General features: G+C 38.4%; 1 pseudogene; it reads right to left on the bottom strand.

Annotated features, from left to right (window-relative positions):
• Nucleotides 1-13,408: 13,408 nt before the first annotated feature.
• Nucleotides 13,409-14,206, bottom strand: LOC108357426 (ribosomal L1 domain-containing protein CG13096-like; annotated as a pseudogene).
• Between the last annotated feature and the right edge of the window lie 3,668 nt (nucleotides 14,207-17,874).

Consider the following 17,874-nt stretch of genomic DNA (forward strand, 5'->3'; position numbering starts at 1 on the left):
ACATCCTCGAATGTTTGTATGTATGTAAGTACGAAGATCCACCGCAAACTCATCTGAAGGATATATGTAAAGAAAAATATTTTTCCAATCAACTGTTAAGCCCGAAAAGGCCATTAGTAAAGAAGCCAATAAGACAGAATGTAGAATATTTTTACAAGCATCAACAACAACAACAAATAACACAAGCACACAAAGCCACATGGTAAGCCAGATACAAGAGTGGAGAGCCAACAAATTTGTTGGTAAAAAAAAAAAAAGCAGAAAGCCAAAAACCACTTAACACGAATCAAGTGAAGCCAACAAAGACACTACCATAGACACGGAAGCTGTGCGACGAAGTATTTGTAGGGGTGTGTATGTAGAGCTTAAGAAGGATATCCTTAGCGTTGTATGTGTTTGTAGCAAGTGTGAGAAAATTGCTATATAAGCGATTTTCCGTCGGCAGCCAACATTTAAGGCAATTGACCCAAACATTTATAAATCAATTAAGTTCAATATTGAACGAAAATTTATTACACCTACATACTTGCGCGCGCACACACATACGCACACATACACAAGACGTGCCAGCAAATGGCGAAGTTTGAGCGCCATGGCAAAAATGATGCAAACTCATGCGTATACGTGTATGGGTGTGTGTGTGTGTGTGTGCTACACACACATGTGTTCGCATTCCATATAAAATAAACTGACTCTTCGACGCTGACGACGAGAAATTGGTTAAATAAACTGTAGCATTAAAGTAACAAGTGAAAATCTCCCACTTTACACACACACAGCGGCAGCTGTAGGAGCAGCAAATCTACTACGTTTATTTTTTACGCCCACACATTCCACACAAAAAAAATAATAAAAAAGGGAAAAAGATGTAACAGTAAGAAAAATAAAAAAGTACGTCAGTACGCTGCTTTGCCCCAACATTTCGACAAGTTGTTGAAATTTGTTGCGAAAGTTGTATATGAAAGTTACATGGCTGCGCTGTTGTAGCACTTTTTTTTTTCTTGTAATGTTGTAATGCCGAAAATAAAAAGCGCCATAAATTATAATTTAGACGGCATTTAACGCGTAATAGCTGAGCACTTCACCGACGCATTGATGGCCGACCGGCCGCAGCATGGGCAGCAAGGGCTGTGGGCGGTTGGCGGCCAGGCAAGTGGCAAGTAGCCGTGTCCTGGCGCATTGTAAGTTATCAAATATTTACTTGGAGCCATATTTTAGCTGTATTAAGTAGTTGGCTGGCTTTTGCGTTGAATTTTTTGGGTTCACCGTGCTGCCACTGAGTATTTGGTGAGATTTATTTATTACGATTTAACTTAACTCAATGTGGTAATTTTCACTTCAAATATGATTTAGTAGATTTTGTTATACTTTTGAGTAATATTTAGGCGACGGGGTTTGGTAATGCTAATCTGTTGTCGAAATAAGTGCCAAAAAGTGTGTAATTCGTAAGGGCAATATTTATGGCGGCCCCTTTTTTTTAGATTGATGCTTGGGTAAAGTGCGCATTGGATATCGCTGAGATGGTCTGTGGAGTTGGAATGGCTGGAGAGTATTTTCTTGGTTGAGATCTCTGCAAGCTAAAGCCGGGAAATGGCATAAAAAGTGTTAAACATTTTTTCTTCCTATTCCACCAACTACTCCTAGTCTAATGGGTGTAAGCCAATGAGGCAGTGTCACATAGGAACCCTCATAAGAAATTATATTTCCTTTCTGCTTAAATTTAAGGAAAGCGATGCACGTTTCCTGCTATAAGAAGATCAGATAGTCCCGGAAGTTTTTGTGGTTTTTACCACGGTGTGATTTCTAACGAACTATTTAAAAGTGGCCATTGGCATATCGAGCTGCCTGTCTGTCGGAGAATTTAATTTAATTTAATTTAATTTTTGAACAGGGGACAACCCTTGTAAAGAAACTCCATAATATTCTAAATTTTCAAACTAAAGGTTTCTTGAAAATATTTCTTTTGACACCTATATTTTAACCGAACCAAATTTGACTAGGGATGACGGAAATTCGTTCCAAAATACATTATATTTTAATTCTTCAGATAGCCTGCCAGTAATTTTTTTAAATTTGTCTTTTCAAACAGGTGGCAGCCCTTATCAAAATATTTTCAAACTATGTACAACTTTTTTAGGCCACTTGACATCCGTTTTTAATATAATTTTCAAATAAGTAATTCCCTTAATTCAAGTTAAAATTGATTGGCAGCTTTACTCCATAAGTATGGAACTGATTTTATGTATCTCCATACCAAGCTCCTGTACACTTTCAAAAACACTTCCTGAAATATGCAGTATAAAAAATTCCGTTTGTATAGGAGGTGCTACGCTGCCTTGTACAAATAATCGAGGATTCATAGTCCCAACTGACTATTGCGTTTTTACTAAAATCAATCTTGCGCCTATACTTACAGAAGGAAAGTGAAACTCTTGCCTCCTGAATTGAGTTTACTAAGGGGGATACGATTCTCTTCCTGGTTAGCTTATCTGCGGCGTGCTTCCGTTGAATATCGCTGGGACCTGGAACCCATTTAATGTATTGCGAAGATAGCTTATTCGATACATGCCATTAGTTTCGAACAGGTAGTAGGTTTAGGTTTAATGTTTGTTTCTTGTAAAACCCTTTGCCTACTCTACTTGCTTTGGAGCTGCCCGTGAAAATAGCAGATAATTTGAATTTAGTTTTTCAGAATCTTTCTTTTGGCTTTTCTCTCTGGGCTCTATGTTGTCAAAACAGAGTAATGGAGTTTTCCAGTAGCAGATCAGTTGTTAAATATAGCTGCATTGTAACTGGCCCGGACTTTGCCAAAGAGATCTAGCTGAAGAAAATTCAGATAGACTAGTATATAAGTATAAAATTATTTTTTTGGTAGCATTTACTAATTTCTGTAATTTTTTTTTCAGCTGGTAACCCTATTCCCAAATACTTGTAGATTAAATTGTTTCAAAAAGCCTGTGCTAAATTTTTGTAAAGCATTAACCTTTATCAAAGACGTGATGGCTGGCAACTCTATTTCAAAATTGCTAATTAAATTTTTCTCTACCAAATGCATATTGGCTTTAAAAACCCCCTCGAAAATTAAAGCGAGTGCCTTTTATTGCTTATTCTATATCTTGATCACACAAGTTTAAGCCATGTAAATTCCAATACACATTTTAAACAACCACCACTTGCAGGGAATTCTCACACATCACCACCATCTATTTATTTAGGTCACTTAGGGGAATACATAAATTCGCGCATTTGTATGTAAAATGTTTATAAATAAAAGTCCTTAAAAGCTTGTAGTACTTACTGAGTATAAAAAAATCTCTTGGCGAACGACGAGTTGGGGTTTTTGCACTAATCCAACAATTTGTAGTACAACAGCCACAATTCTGTTGTAGTGGCATGCACATCGCTAGCAGTTAGTGCAATATTTTATGGCAACATTTTATTAGAATTTATATTTTTTTTATCTGTTTTTTTGCACAATTCCGCCGCTATTGCTGTGTGGTTAAAATTTGCAATTTCGCTGGATTAAGAGTGAAAAAAAAGCGAAGCAAAAGTGCAGCACAATAAGAAAACAATAAATTGCATCCGCAATGCGGTCAACAAGTAAAAACGAGGGAAAAATTGCAGAAGATAAACAAAATATTTGATACAATGTACACGATTGTTTACAGTAAATATTAAGCTTTTTTAGAATTGTAGTTGGATATTACACTCATACATATGTATGTATCTGCATACAAAATTATATATACGGTTCCCCTATGTCTCGTTAAATATTTGTTATTAAGGATGTTAAAATCATATTTTATCGGTTACCTACTTTGCTAAAAATCTCTCCATATATGAATTTCTTATTTAACTGGGAGTACATTGAAAGTTTCTGGGGTATTTTTTAGGATCGAAATTTACGCCGTCAGCCTGTATGCCGAGATAAATTTGTGTTGAATTCTGATTCTCAGTGATAGCCGGCGGCACTCAAGGCCCTGCCATCTTTCGAGGTGACGTCATCGCTAATTTTCAAATGCACAGATAAAGGTCACAAGCCACTAACATACATATATAGTAGAATAAGAAAGCGGACAGACTCAACTCCAATTGGACCTGAGCCTTACATGGCAATACGTTCAAATACAGCCCACTGTAAACGGAATAGTCACTTGCATAGGTACTTGGTCAAACAATCTCTTATATTCTCTGCCATCCATTTTCGATGCATGCGGGAAGAAGTTGACTGCTCCCGCTGCTTTAGAAGTTCTGCTTGGTCCAATCCTCCCCTAATTAAAGGTGGGGAGACAAGAAGCTCGGTGGCGCAGTAATCCGTACGACTAAAGATGTGCTCGAAGCCCCCAGAACTCCGGAGTATCCAGTCTTTAAGTAGGTCAATCAATTAGTTTCCTTGAATCCAATAGCTGTTCGGTTGTGGCAGTTTTGCCTGCAAAATCGACACGCACTATGTTCAGTAGGGGATTGAGCGAGGACACTTCTAGCTGGCTAGTTAGTAACCATGTTTAGATACCGTTGGGTTAGTTACTAGAGGGTACCGGAGTATTTACCTTTAACCATAAATGCAACATCGTGTGCGTAGGAGATTACCCGACAGCCATGTTCCTTCACCTCCTCTAGTAGACCGTTTACTACCACGACCCACAACAGGAGTGAGATGACGCCTGCCTGCGAGGTGCGTCTATTCACTGTGCTATGTATGCAAGCAATGTCACAAAGCAAGTTTTGGATAAGCCGGATGAGTCTGAATTCTACCCCAAAGCTTATCCGACTACTTAACTTTGCCTCCGGCAGGATATTATTAAAAGTTCCCTCTATATAGAGGAAGGCTCCCATTCCAAAATCTTTATGAATGAATGCTTCTTTTATCCACTTCACAATTGTGCTCCTTATGTGTAGCTCTAACTGGCTCTCCAACGTTTTCAAAAGAAACGATAAGAGAATAATTGGCTTGAAGTCCTTGGGGGAGAGGAGTTGAGAGCTCTTTCCGGCCTTCAAGATGAACATTACCTTGACAACCATCCAAACCTCGGGAGTATACCCGTCTCTTACGCATCTCGTCCAGATAGAGGTCAGCCAGCGGAAGGACACGTCCGCACATTTTGCGCCTGCGCAGGCAAAATGCCATCGGATCCTAGGGTTTGAACGAATTTATCGCCCAAGTCGGGCGACGGTCCCTAAGAAAGTGAGTACTAAAAGCATACTCAATGACTCTTCGCCACTCATAGTCCGATTTCCTATCTAATGCCAAAAGTAACCTACCGGAGCAGGATTCTCAGCGAGAATACGCCTAAATCTAGAGGATTTCGCAGAACACCCTCAAGGGAACTCTTTTCGGATTTCTGATTTTAGACTTTTAGATTCCGAATGAATGTTATTCATAGATTTATATCCACTAAGTTAATATTAAAAAAAATCGAATCGTTACAGATCTTTGCTATGGACCAAACGGGACGAGTGTGAACCCTCAAAATCTTTTTCACCAAGTTTGTATCAAAGAAGGCCTGACGAACTTTTTAAGGGTAGTAAGGGATCATACAAGACGCCGGAAATTTACCCCAATGCTGCAAAGATGACGTCTACCAAGGAATTCCTTCTGTAGAATTTGCCTAGTAAGGAGGAGTGGCCAGTCAGTGCCACTAATAGTTGTACACTTTTAGTACTAAATAGTTATCCTTTAAGGCCAGTTGAAATTCGACAAATACTTCGGAAATGGTAGGTAATGACCGGGAATATGGTTCAACTACGTGAAAAGTACTCCAAAGCGAAGCAAAGACGAATGTTAAGTGAAAGGCTTAAAATTTGCTCTGTAGATTCTAAAAACTGCTGCTGAGCGACCTGTTTTCCTACCCTAAGTGATCATAAATCGAGACCGTAGCAGAAGTGAACAACGTTTACCATTACTTAAAAGTGAGCCTGTAAAATAAATAAGTCGCACAGGTCCCACTCGCTCTCTATAGTAACCCAAAAAAATGTTAGAATACATATTTTTGAATGAGTGTCAGATATATATATTAAATTTGATATGGCCACTAAATTTAAACTAAATATTGAAATCCTATCTAGGAATTCTATGGTTCCAATAGCCACTTATACCACTCACTATAAACATGTTGCTAACCGCATTCCACACCACCTAAAATGCTGCTATGGCGAAAATTAATCACCGCTCTTAGAAAGCCATAAAAATTTAATTAGCAATTATGTTGCGTTTCAATTAAAATACTCTACACATATACAGATATGCAATAAAAATTCATATAAATGAAAATACATATAAAGCACACAACTATAAAACGGAAAATACGCTGGCTCATGCCAAGAAGCACTCTACAAATAAGTAATTCATCTAATAAACGTAAAACGACTGCAGTAAGCTGTTGCTGAGCGTGTGAGCGCGTTTAATGAAAGGGCTATGCAATTTTACGACTAATCTAAGCTCAGCGAGAACGCTAGTCTTTGCATTATTGCTGACTTACTTGTGTGTGTGTGTGTGTGTGGGTTTTGTTAGAGACAAATACAATCCTCTAAAACATGCTGCTGGTCATTAACTGATGACCTCGATTATTGCCTTTTGCATTAAATGTCAGTGCCATATAACCAAAAAAACAACAACAACGCTACTTGCAACTGAAGTAAAAAGTTGTACTAAAACAATACTTTAGTGTTCATATGTGGCTTCTACATACATACATACTTCTGTTTCTGCTCCCATTTCCCATTCCACTACTCCCACATGGTTTATGAGTGTTTTGGCTGGCGTTGAAGTTTATGAGCGCTTAGCAAGCGGAGTCGCCCATTGCTCTTGTTGTTGGTGTGCACATGCTGGTCATAAAATAAGTAAAGGAACATGGCGCAGCTGGCAGGAAGCAGAAAAAGCGGCAACTGCTCATATCCGCATATTATTTAGGAAGCAAGGCACCTTTAACGGATATCCAATACATACATATATGTATGTATGTGTGTGTGCTGTGTTTTGCCAGCACGTTTCGTTCATCCTTTGGCCATTTTATGCTTAAATAAATTGTTTTGTATCGCCAATGGTCATTGAGCGTCGCCCGGTGACTCACACTACTCCATCAGTTTTACTTTCTCGTCCAGCTGTACTGCTGAACTTCTGTACACTCTGTGCACTCACTTTGTTGCTAATGATGCTCAAGGGCATGTTGTTAGTACACGTATACCGCTTTGTTTTCTTTCATCGGTGATAAACACTCTAAAAATTCTATAAGGACACTGTAAGAAATTTGTTTAACTAGTTTTAGGAAAATGTTCTAAAATTGCTGGCATTCGGTTACTATTATGTTACGCCAATACCCTTACAATTACTAATAGCATTACTTTTATCATTACCACTAACATTATCATTACCCTTATCGTTTCCGTTACAATTACCATTGCCAATACTATAATCATCTCCATATCTGCTACCAACCATTACGATTATCTTTTCCATTATCATAACCACTGTCATTGTCTTTAACATAACCATTATATCTCCCAATATCTTTACCAATACCACCTCCACTACTATTTTCGTTACCTAAACAATTTCCAGTACCGTTAACATTACCGAATACCATTACCATTACTATAACCATTACCATTACCATTATTATAATCATTAACATTACCATAATTATTATTATTGACATTACCATAACGATTACCTTTACCATTACCAATATCATTAGCATTGTCTTTGCCATTACCATTACCAATACGATTACCATTGTCATTACAATAACCATTATCCATTATTATATCCACCAATATCTTTACCATTGCCATCACAACTACTACTACCATTACCTTCACAACTGCCAGTAGCATTACCGAATACCATTACCAATCATTACTATCACCACTGCCATTAAAATTAACATTACTATTACCACTACCATTATCATCTATTAATTAACAGTGTTCATGAAAATAATAAATTTTCAGTGTATTTCTATATGCTTTCGCAAAAGCTGTTTTCATTAACGTTTTATTTATATTTTAAGCGCCCAACACCCGCCAGTTTACTTTCAACGCATATGTAGTTTGTATGTATGTACATATAATATAGTATTTAGTCTCGAAATATTTCCAGTCAAACATACTTACTTTGGCTACTTTTAATGAACATTTTTTTGCTTTGCTGAAAAAGACACAAATACAACCAAATTTCTAAACACATACATATTCACTTGCACGTAGAGGCCTTGTCTAACACTGCGTGTCCATGTCCTTTGTTAATGAATTATTGGCAAAAGTTTATTATAATTACTGTATTGCGCCAGCGTGTAGCCGTCCCGCCTTCGTTGACCTTAGGCCACACAAGAAGGAAGTGTCTTATACACTGGCACTGCAGTTATGTGTGTGTGTGTGCGTGATGCTTTGAAGAGCTTTATATAGGGCCTGTAGGGAAATGAGTTCACTGAGGGCGAATCTTTTGTATCGAGACTCCCACTCTTTTAATCAGAACTTAATATAAGATGTTGACTACATAGCGCCAAAAGTATTATAGAATTATATAGGTCGCTTAAAACCGAATGGAATTCGTTATGTCTGTCTGGATACAAAGTAAAGCAAGGAATTGGAGAACGGACTCTTCGTTTGCTACTACTCATTTCTGGGTTAATAGCAGCTCGCCTTCGAGCGAACGCGTCGTCATATTCTCAGATAACTGGTGTATCAGTTTACACAAAGCGTCTTTTTAGAAACAAATCAGTAAAGAAAGAATGCAGAACTCTACTGAGATCTATGTGGTTTGGGCTCCCTTCAGTTTAGGGTGCCGATGTGGTACCTAGAGAGGGTTCCCTCGGTGCCGTCAATAAAGAGGGGGCTTCCAGCTCCAACTCGATAAATAATATGGAGTATTTATCCTCATTATTTTCTTAAATCCTATGGAATGGAAGGAGATGCTGGATTAGGTTAGGTTAGGTTGGGTTATAGTGGCTGCCCCGCGCAGAGCGCCGAAGCCATTCATTTCTTTCCCTCCCTTAGTAATTTAACCACTGAGTGCGTTTTATATAGCACAAAAAGTCGAGAACGTCTGCCGAGTTGAATTCGGCTAAACAATATAGAAATTACTTGATGAAGAAGTGGTTGCGCATGTTGGCCAGGGCGGGACACTGGCAGTGATAGTGTTCGATGGTCTCCACCTCTTCCTCGTCTCTGCAACTGCAACAGAAATCGTTGGTGGGTTACCCTAACCCTTATCCGTGTGTGCCCATCAGGCAGTGTCCGTTGATTAACCCGACTACTAATCTCAGAGAGGAGCGTTCCAGCCGGGTGAGCGCTATGGATCACTTTACATAAATTTTTGACCAAATTTGCTTTGTGGTATGGCAGGTAGTTTCCACAGCCCACCTTATATTTACCTCCTCAACGAGTTTCGCCTTTAGTCTGTGTTTGCAGGAGGTTGGAGGTATGCCCGCATTCCGAGCAGAATTTACTACAGATGTTTCCGTCCCCCTCCTTGTCAGCTCGTCGGCTAGGCAGTTGCCAGGGATGTGCCTATGTCCAGGGACCCATACAACAGCCAAGGAGCATTCTGATGCCAGAAGGTTGAGAGGCTTCCAGCATTATATGGCTACTCTGGACGTTGCTTCGTTAAAATTGAGAGATTTGATAGCAGCCTGGCTGTCAGAATAAATAGCAATAGGCCGTGCTGGAGGGGCGGAGGTTATATGCCACCGAGTTAGGCTGACGGGCAGTTACGCCCATTGCATTACCCATTGAAATAGAAAGTTTGGTGACAGGTCCAGATACCCGCTCCTGCTCTGCCCTCCTCCATCTTTGATTCCTCTGTGTACCAGTGTACATAGATGGGGACTGGAATTTTTTCGCAGCGGTTTTGGCCACCAGACTATAGAGGCATAGGCTACAATCGGACGGACTATAGTTCGGTGTAGCCATTCTATTAGTTTTCGACAGGCCCTTATGGCTCGGTTGGCTTCGCTAAGAGTTTTGTCTAAACGGGAATTCCAATTTTGTCTCTTATCCAAGGTAACCCCGAGATATTTGATTTAGTCAGAGTATTGAAGCACTGTTTAACTAAGGGTAACTGAACCAATATTCAGCTTATAGCTTCTTGTAAACAGTACCAGAAAAGCTTTTTGCGGGTTTACGCGAAGTCCCTCATTGGCACACCAGCTTGATACCTCGCGCAGATGTGCACTCATAACGTCTGATACAGTACTGTCGCATTTTCCCGTCACAATAATTACTAGGTCGTCCGCATAACCAACGGCCTCGTAGCCACTTTCCTGCAGTTTGGTTAAGAGGTCATCCACGAGGAGAGACCAGAGCAGGGGAGAAAGAGCACCTCCCCGCGGGTACCCTCTTATGGCTCTGATGTTCACGGAGCTGTTGCCTAAGGACGATGTGATATCACGCTCACGGAGCATGGTGTCGATCCACCCGGAAGTGGACAGATCTATGTATCGTTGGACTTGAGACATGGTGTTATGAAAAGCCCCCTCAATGTGCAGGAAGGCACTTTCGTTAAAGCATTCTTGGAAAGGTATATTCGATTTTCTCTAAATAGAGTAGCTGTCGGGAACCTCATAATTCCAGCCCTCTTAACTTAAGGGAAATATAACATTCATCGGCTTTGTGGTCATGATTTGGCTGCTTATGTGACGCAATCTAACCATGATTTCTTTACTATTGTATGGTTTATTGCACCAAAAAAATTTCCATATGTTGGATGAAGCCTAAATCTTATGTTACTAGACATTTTTCCTGCAGGGCCTTTACGGTTTTATATTTAAACAGAAATGAAAATATTTACACAAAAATACTCGAACTATGTAGCTTTAGTACATACACTCATACATACATACATATATTCATTGACTTACATGCACTCCAACTCGGCTGACTTTTTGTTCATTTAACCCACAGGTTCTACGACTTTTCATTTACGCAATATGTTGGGCTGGCAAGAATGTAGAACATAAGTCCCTAGGCAATGATTTTACTAGCGGTCAGTGCTGTGTTTATGACAGATTTATGAGGCATTTGGATTTTATTACCTACCGGAGTACCGAGCGCGAACAGTTGGAAAGCGTGTATACATACTTACGTACATATGATATGTATGTATGTATTTATTAAGCGTGTATTTTGGTTTTCGGAAACACTTTAATTGCTTTAATGCGGATGTAAATTTGTGCCCCAAAATTGTAGCTGCATATGCGCTGTGTGGGTATGTAGAAGAGCAAGCGTAAATAAGCTGAGCAGCGCATAAAAAAAGAAGAATAAATAAACAACCTGTTAGCCAACTGCAAAGCCGACAATTTAAATAAACTTGTCAAAAGGCATTAGCACGCTCACTCAACTCGAAATCCTTTCGTTTAATCCTTTCGACTGGAAATTAGTGCGACATAATTTTACTTGACAAACTGCAGGCGCATGAACCTTTGAGCGAAATGGACCCAAAAATCAACACCAACTGCTTGGGTTACTAACATGCATACACGTATGTATGTATTTGTGTATGGCAATATTCAGAGTGACAACATTAAATAATGTGATCACTGAATGGAAAAAAAACATATGTACATACGCATATATATATTTAGATACCCTTGTGGTCAGCTGTTTAAGTTAAGTGACATTTTGACCGGTTTTGGCTATTTTTATTTTGTCTATTTAATGTTTTTATTTTTTTTTATAATAGTCTAACACATTACATAAGCACCACCACATAAATCCACATTACAAAATTTATAAAAATTTAACAAACTTTAACAATTACACCCAAAAATTTTATTTTTTATTTATAACAAAATTATAAACCTTAAATAAACCAAAGCCGGTAAAAGGTCCCTTAACTTAATCAGTTGACCACAAGTGTATATATACAAAAACTTTCACACATTCCTTTCTTTAAACTTTAGCTATTTTTTCCACACCCCAACAGCTTTAACCTACTATTTGATCCGATAAACAAGACGACAGTAGAATACATATTCAAAAAGAAAAACACAAGCGAACATCCCGCCAAACGAATTTGTTAAGCAGCTGATAGGTCTTTGAGCTGGCCACCACACACACACCCACACAAGCTTGCCTACAATGCGGGATGTGCCCGATAATAGCGTAAGCAGTGGCGGAATTTAATGATGACACCGGCGTTGATGCTGGCAAAAGGTGTGAGTAGAAAGCGGATAAAATGAACCCAAGAACCCGAGACAAATAATTTTGGTGATAAACATGACCTGTCCGTTCATGTCGGCTAACATACCAACAAATATGTACCTATGTACATATATTGTTTGTCTGTATTTGATATTGCAGGTATAATACAGGAGGAGTCGGCGTGCGAGGCTAATAGGCAAAAATTTATACCCACGAATGCGCTACACAGAGATCAACGCAAATAAAGGGATTTACAAACATACGTATCGTACATAGAAATATGTATATACATATGCGTAGCAAATATGACTTTCTCAAAACTGAGGCAGGATTCGTACGGTTTAGAACTCTATCAGTTTTAGCAGCATTAAAAGGAACTACACCTAGAAGTATGCAAATTAAAATATTTAGTCCATTTATAATATTCGTCGTGAATAAAATGCGAAACATTTTTGGTTGGGTGCGAATGCAATCATCGACGTAAAATTAGTGCTAAGAACCAGACTAAGAATAAGATTAAGATCAAAATTAAATTTAAGATTAGGATTGAGGTTAAGATCAAGATTAAGATTAAGAGTATGAGTAATATTAAGATTAAGATTAGGATTAAGATTAAGATTAAGAATAAGATTACAATCAAGATTAAAATTAAGTTTGATATTAAGATCAAAATTAAATTTTAGATTAACATTAAGATTAGGATTAAGAATAAGAGTCTGGGTAATATTGAGATTGAAATTAGGATTAAAATTAAGATGAAGAATAAGATTATGATTTAGATTAAAATTAAGTTTAAGATTAAGATTACGGTTAAGGTTAAGATAAAGATTAAGATTAAGGTTAAGGTTAAGATAAAGATTGAGATTAAGATTAGGATTAAAATCAAGATTAACATAAAGATTAAGATTAAGATTAATGACTAGAGTAATATTAAGATTAATTACTATGACTATGATTAAGATTAGGCTCAAGATTAAGACTAGGATTAAGATTAAGACTAAGGTTACTATGAAGATCCAGATTTAAATTTAGATTTAAATTTAGATTTAGATTTCGATTGGGCTAAATATTAAAATGATGAAATTGTTCGTTATTATGCAGAGAAATACTCATAGATATATTAAATAGGGTGAGAGAGATGGATAATAGAAGGAAGACGTTTCATCACAGTCGCGCATGGGATCCACACACACTTTTTTCCAGTCAACTTGGATAAATAAACAAAATGATATTACCTCTGTGCATTCTAATAACCTCAGTAGTCTATGATTTAGCTGTGCACAAATTTCCCTGTTAGGAAATCATCGAAAAAGTATAGGTCATCGTCCTCATCATCCCCATCTTCTTCGTTGTCATCCTCTCCGTCTGATTCCTCGTCTTCTTCCACATCCACATCATCACCCAATGCCTCTTCATATTCCTCTACATCTACATCTCCTTCCCCAAATTCTTCCTGTTCATATCCCACATTTTGCTCCCAGTTCGCTTCTAAATCTGCTGCATGCAACTCCTCGGCTTCTTCATCTTCACCTGCAGCCTCGCTTGCACTGACGGTCGATGCTGAGTTCGTCGGCGTGCTGATGCTGACTGCATTGCCAAAGGTGGTGCCGGTGTTGGTGCTTCGGCGGCAGCTTCTGACAACGCAGTGACAGTGACTGTCGCAGCGGCGATGGTGGCTGATGATGGATTTAGGCGCATACGTGTGGGCCCCAGCTGGCTGCTACTGCTGCTGATCGCGGTGGCTGAAGTAGTGGCTGTTGCGCCATCTGTCGTTTCCGAATGCTTCCGCTTGACCTGTTCGAAGCGTGTGTAAGTGAGGCGATAATATACATATATTCTTCAATTAGGGGAGGAAAAGCAAAGCAATTTGTGTTCAATAACTTACTAAACGGCGCTTCTCTTTCATCCAACCGCGGCAGATGGGGCAGCGATTGGCCCAGGCATACTTCTGATACGATTTGTAGACATCCAGGCAATCCTTGCAGAACGAGTGTCCGCATGGGCTGCGCACCGGGTAACGTTTATCGTCCAGACACAGCACGCAACGTTCGCTTTTTGTTTCCGTCATGTTATTCATGACTCGTGTGTATTTTTGGCCCATCCCTTCTGAGCACGACTGTTTAGTCAGTTCAAATCTCGATCGGATTCGGCCTGTCAATTTATTTATTTATTTTATTTATTTATTTTATTTATTTATGACAACTTTTCTATTTATGTCTTGCTTTGTATGTTTTCTGTTATTGTTGACTGTTGAATGCTTCAAGTACTTGACGTTGGTATATTTATTGCTGTTGTTGTTACTGTCTTTTTATGATAGTTTTTGGCGTCGACGTTTGTCTAGAATTCAGCTAGCTTGAAATTATAGACTTGTATAGTACTAGAAATAAATTATCTGATNCAGCTAGCTTGAAATTATAGACTTGTATAGTACTAGATATAAATTATCTGATAAAATTTAGTATAAAACTGTTTCGTGAATATTTATATATTTTTTTTTTTTATTTGAAAACAAGTTTCTTAAAAGAACACAAAAAGCGTTAGCATTTAATGTGGCATGTGAAGTATCAAGCTTAGGTAGGGCAAAGGGTAGGTAAAAAATAAAGTTAAAGTTGTATACAAGAAACACACCGTTCGAAAAATAATTATGCTCTCGAAATTCTGTAGCACTTTCTATTTACACCTTTTTTTTAGTTAATCTTTTTTAATCGTTAATTAGAAGAACACAAATTATGATCTTCCTGGACGAATGCCTTTTCCGGAGGTAAGTCTGTGGATGAATTGAAATATTTTAGCATTTGCCTGGCTGAACAAATTCACACGTTGTGGCCAACCTTCTGCACATACAGGTGTTACTCCGGTGTGTATGCGAGCAAGGACGATTAAGACGCTTTCCTGGCTCGAAAATTGACAGTCTCGAAGAAAATCAGTTCGGGGCGACAAAACTATGCCGACCTCATAAAGACGAGGTTGCCCATCAAACTGTCAAACGTACGTACAATTTGTCTCCTCCTATGGGCACCTTTTTCGCATTATCTGTATTGTTTCCTCTGTCAATGACTATGTACCAAATTTCGTTACTCTGGATGCAGAGCACCCAGCTCATTTAGCTATCCACACCTTGACCGATTGATGAAAACCAATCTAAGTAAATCTCAATTTTTATTTGCATAAAAGTTTCCTTGGAACATCCGGAATGTTTATATATGGAATTATACGTCGTTTTGTATTTTCTACTACAATCGTTTTTGATTTGGGCAGATAGTTTCTGGCCAATTAGGATTTAAAATGCCGCATGCACCACTTTGGCTTAAGTCGGATTTTATCTCGAAAGGCGTCAAGGTACCAGAATACCTACACGCTTTCCTACTAGAGAAGAGTGATATAAGGGCCTACAGTCTCCACATGCAGTAAATAATATAGTTCCATCTAAGCAGGATCGGATTTTAAAACAAAATGATCAAGCGTAGTAGAATCTGAAATTGTTAAGATATATTTATCTGGCTGAATATCCATTATACTTTTTACTTCTCTTACAAAGTCTCACAAATTATGTAGGTATTAGCTAACTAGTCCTTTCCTTGGGCTACTTAAATATTTACGGCCGGGTTATGCATCCACTTTTCTATCCACAATAATGCCGTTGCGTGTGTGTGTGCGCGCCTTCATTTACCAGTTCAATCAGATAAAATTGACGTATGAAGGATCAAAAAGGGATAAAAACCAGCCGAAAGCAAAGTAAAGCCAAAGACATGGCAGCTGTGTAGGTAGGTGTAGGGACAAAAGCCATTGCTTTTGGGCGTGTAATGAGTGCGTCTAAGCGATAACATGTTGACTGACGACGGCATAACGATGCCAAAGTCCTGGGATATCCACACACACTCATATATATGTATGCATGTATGTTTGTAACACATGTAGTCAAGCGTTTATTGTTACATATAAGCGTATGTAGTTACTTTGTGATTTGTATTGTATTTCGTTGTACTTGTGATTGAGCCGATTTGCTTCAACTGCAAGCAGCTTAATAAGGTAGCTTACAAAAAAAAATAAAAAGTTATAACAAAGGCGGCTATTTTTTACGCCCTTTTCTCTTTGTTAATGTTATTTGGCCCTATGCATTTTTTAGGGCAATTTTTCTTTTAGCTAAAAGCGTATACAGTTTTTTAAGTTTACTTTCATCGTCATTTTGTTCCGCTTTAACTTTTTTTTGTACTTTCACTTTTTTCCGCCTGCTGTCATGTGTGATGAACTAATTTTCCAGCTAAATTAATTTCGAAAGGATTGTTTAGTGAACTGTGTAAAATGAAGTGAAAGTCGAGTGCATTTGCATAATAGAGTAAAAGCATAATAAGCATAATAAATAAGTGTAGAGGATGTGTTTAGAGACAAATACATATGTTTGTATGTACAAATTTATTTAGTACACCAATATTCGTTTGAAATTGTTGCAAAATTAACTATTTTATGCTTGTGACTATATTTTAAAGCACTCGGTATTTTTACTAGTCGTTTATGATGAGATGAGTAGTTCATCGCACATATGATATATATAAGAAGGTAAACGGAGAATAACGCTACATGAACTGCTTATGAGTCCGAGTGCAATTGTTGATAAGCCTTTCGAATTGCTTCCACAATTCTTTCTAAACCACTTTGGATTATGGAAGCACTTCATCCGTCGTTGTTTTTGTAAGCTTAACCAAAGCTAATTCAACATTACCAAAGGCGTCGCTGTTTTTTTTTTTTTTAATATTCATTTGACTCAATTATTTCAATTACAGGTAGCTGGTGGTAAGGACTTCGGGACTTCCATTTGGGAAGTTAAATTAAAGGACCAGGAGTTGCATTCAATAGTTTAAAGGAATATTTAAATTTATTCGCGATGAGCTAACTTAGTTTAACGTTTGTGTTTATGTTAGCTGTACGTAAAACCATTCGAAATTTTTCACAACAATGTTGCAATCATTTTCCATCTTCTTTCACAGCCTTAGAATTGCAATGCAAAACCTGCCAACAGTAAAATGCGTAAACAAGCTTTGGCCCAACAATTTGTTACACTCCTGCAACCGCAACATCAACAACAGATAGTTGCAATTGCTACACCACACTACACTGTTGTCTAATGCGCCACCAATCGAGTTGAGCAGAATTGAGTTGTATAGCAAAGACTTTGATCACATTTCACAAATTCCAAAACAGTAACAGTTGGCTAAAACCCATTTTGTGGCAATTGATTGTGTGGTGGTCGGTCGCGTTGCGACATGCATGCCAAGGGCATCTGTGCGCTAAGCTACAGGGTGCCGTATGCAATACGAAAAAACATAGTGGTTATAAATCGCAAGGGATTGAGTGATAAGCGACCAGTGACCAATTGCTTCACTTAGCGTTCACTTGTGCTTTGTTCATTGTACTTTGTCTGGTGGCGGGCGTTCGTATTTTGTGGTCACTGCCAAAGCACGAAAACACAAAAACTGTACTGGACAACGGTGCGTATGAGCGACATGTGTACGGCGCGCTTCTCATTGCGTGCAGCACAAATCTATTTGCAGAAAAGTGTTCAATTCTATGGTGAAGACGCTGCAATTGTATGTTCATAGGTATGTATATCCGTGCCAAATGCAGTCGGCTGCAGTAAGCCATGACCACCACTGCAGTTGAATTGATTGTGCCGACAAATAAAGAACAAATAGTACACCTGCTAGCTAGCGCTTTCTGGCATGGCCAATGCAAATGGCT

Source organism: Rhagoletis zephyria, unplaced genomic scaffold, assembly GCF_001687245.7.
Source record: "Rhagoletis zephyria isolate East Lansing unplaced genomic scaffold, Rhagoletis_zephyria_1.1 Rzeph_scaffold_00177, whole genome shotgun sequence".
NCBI lineage: Eukaryota > Metazoa > Arthropoda > Insecta > Diptera > Tephritidae > Rhagoletis > Rhagoletis zephyria.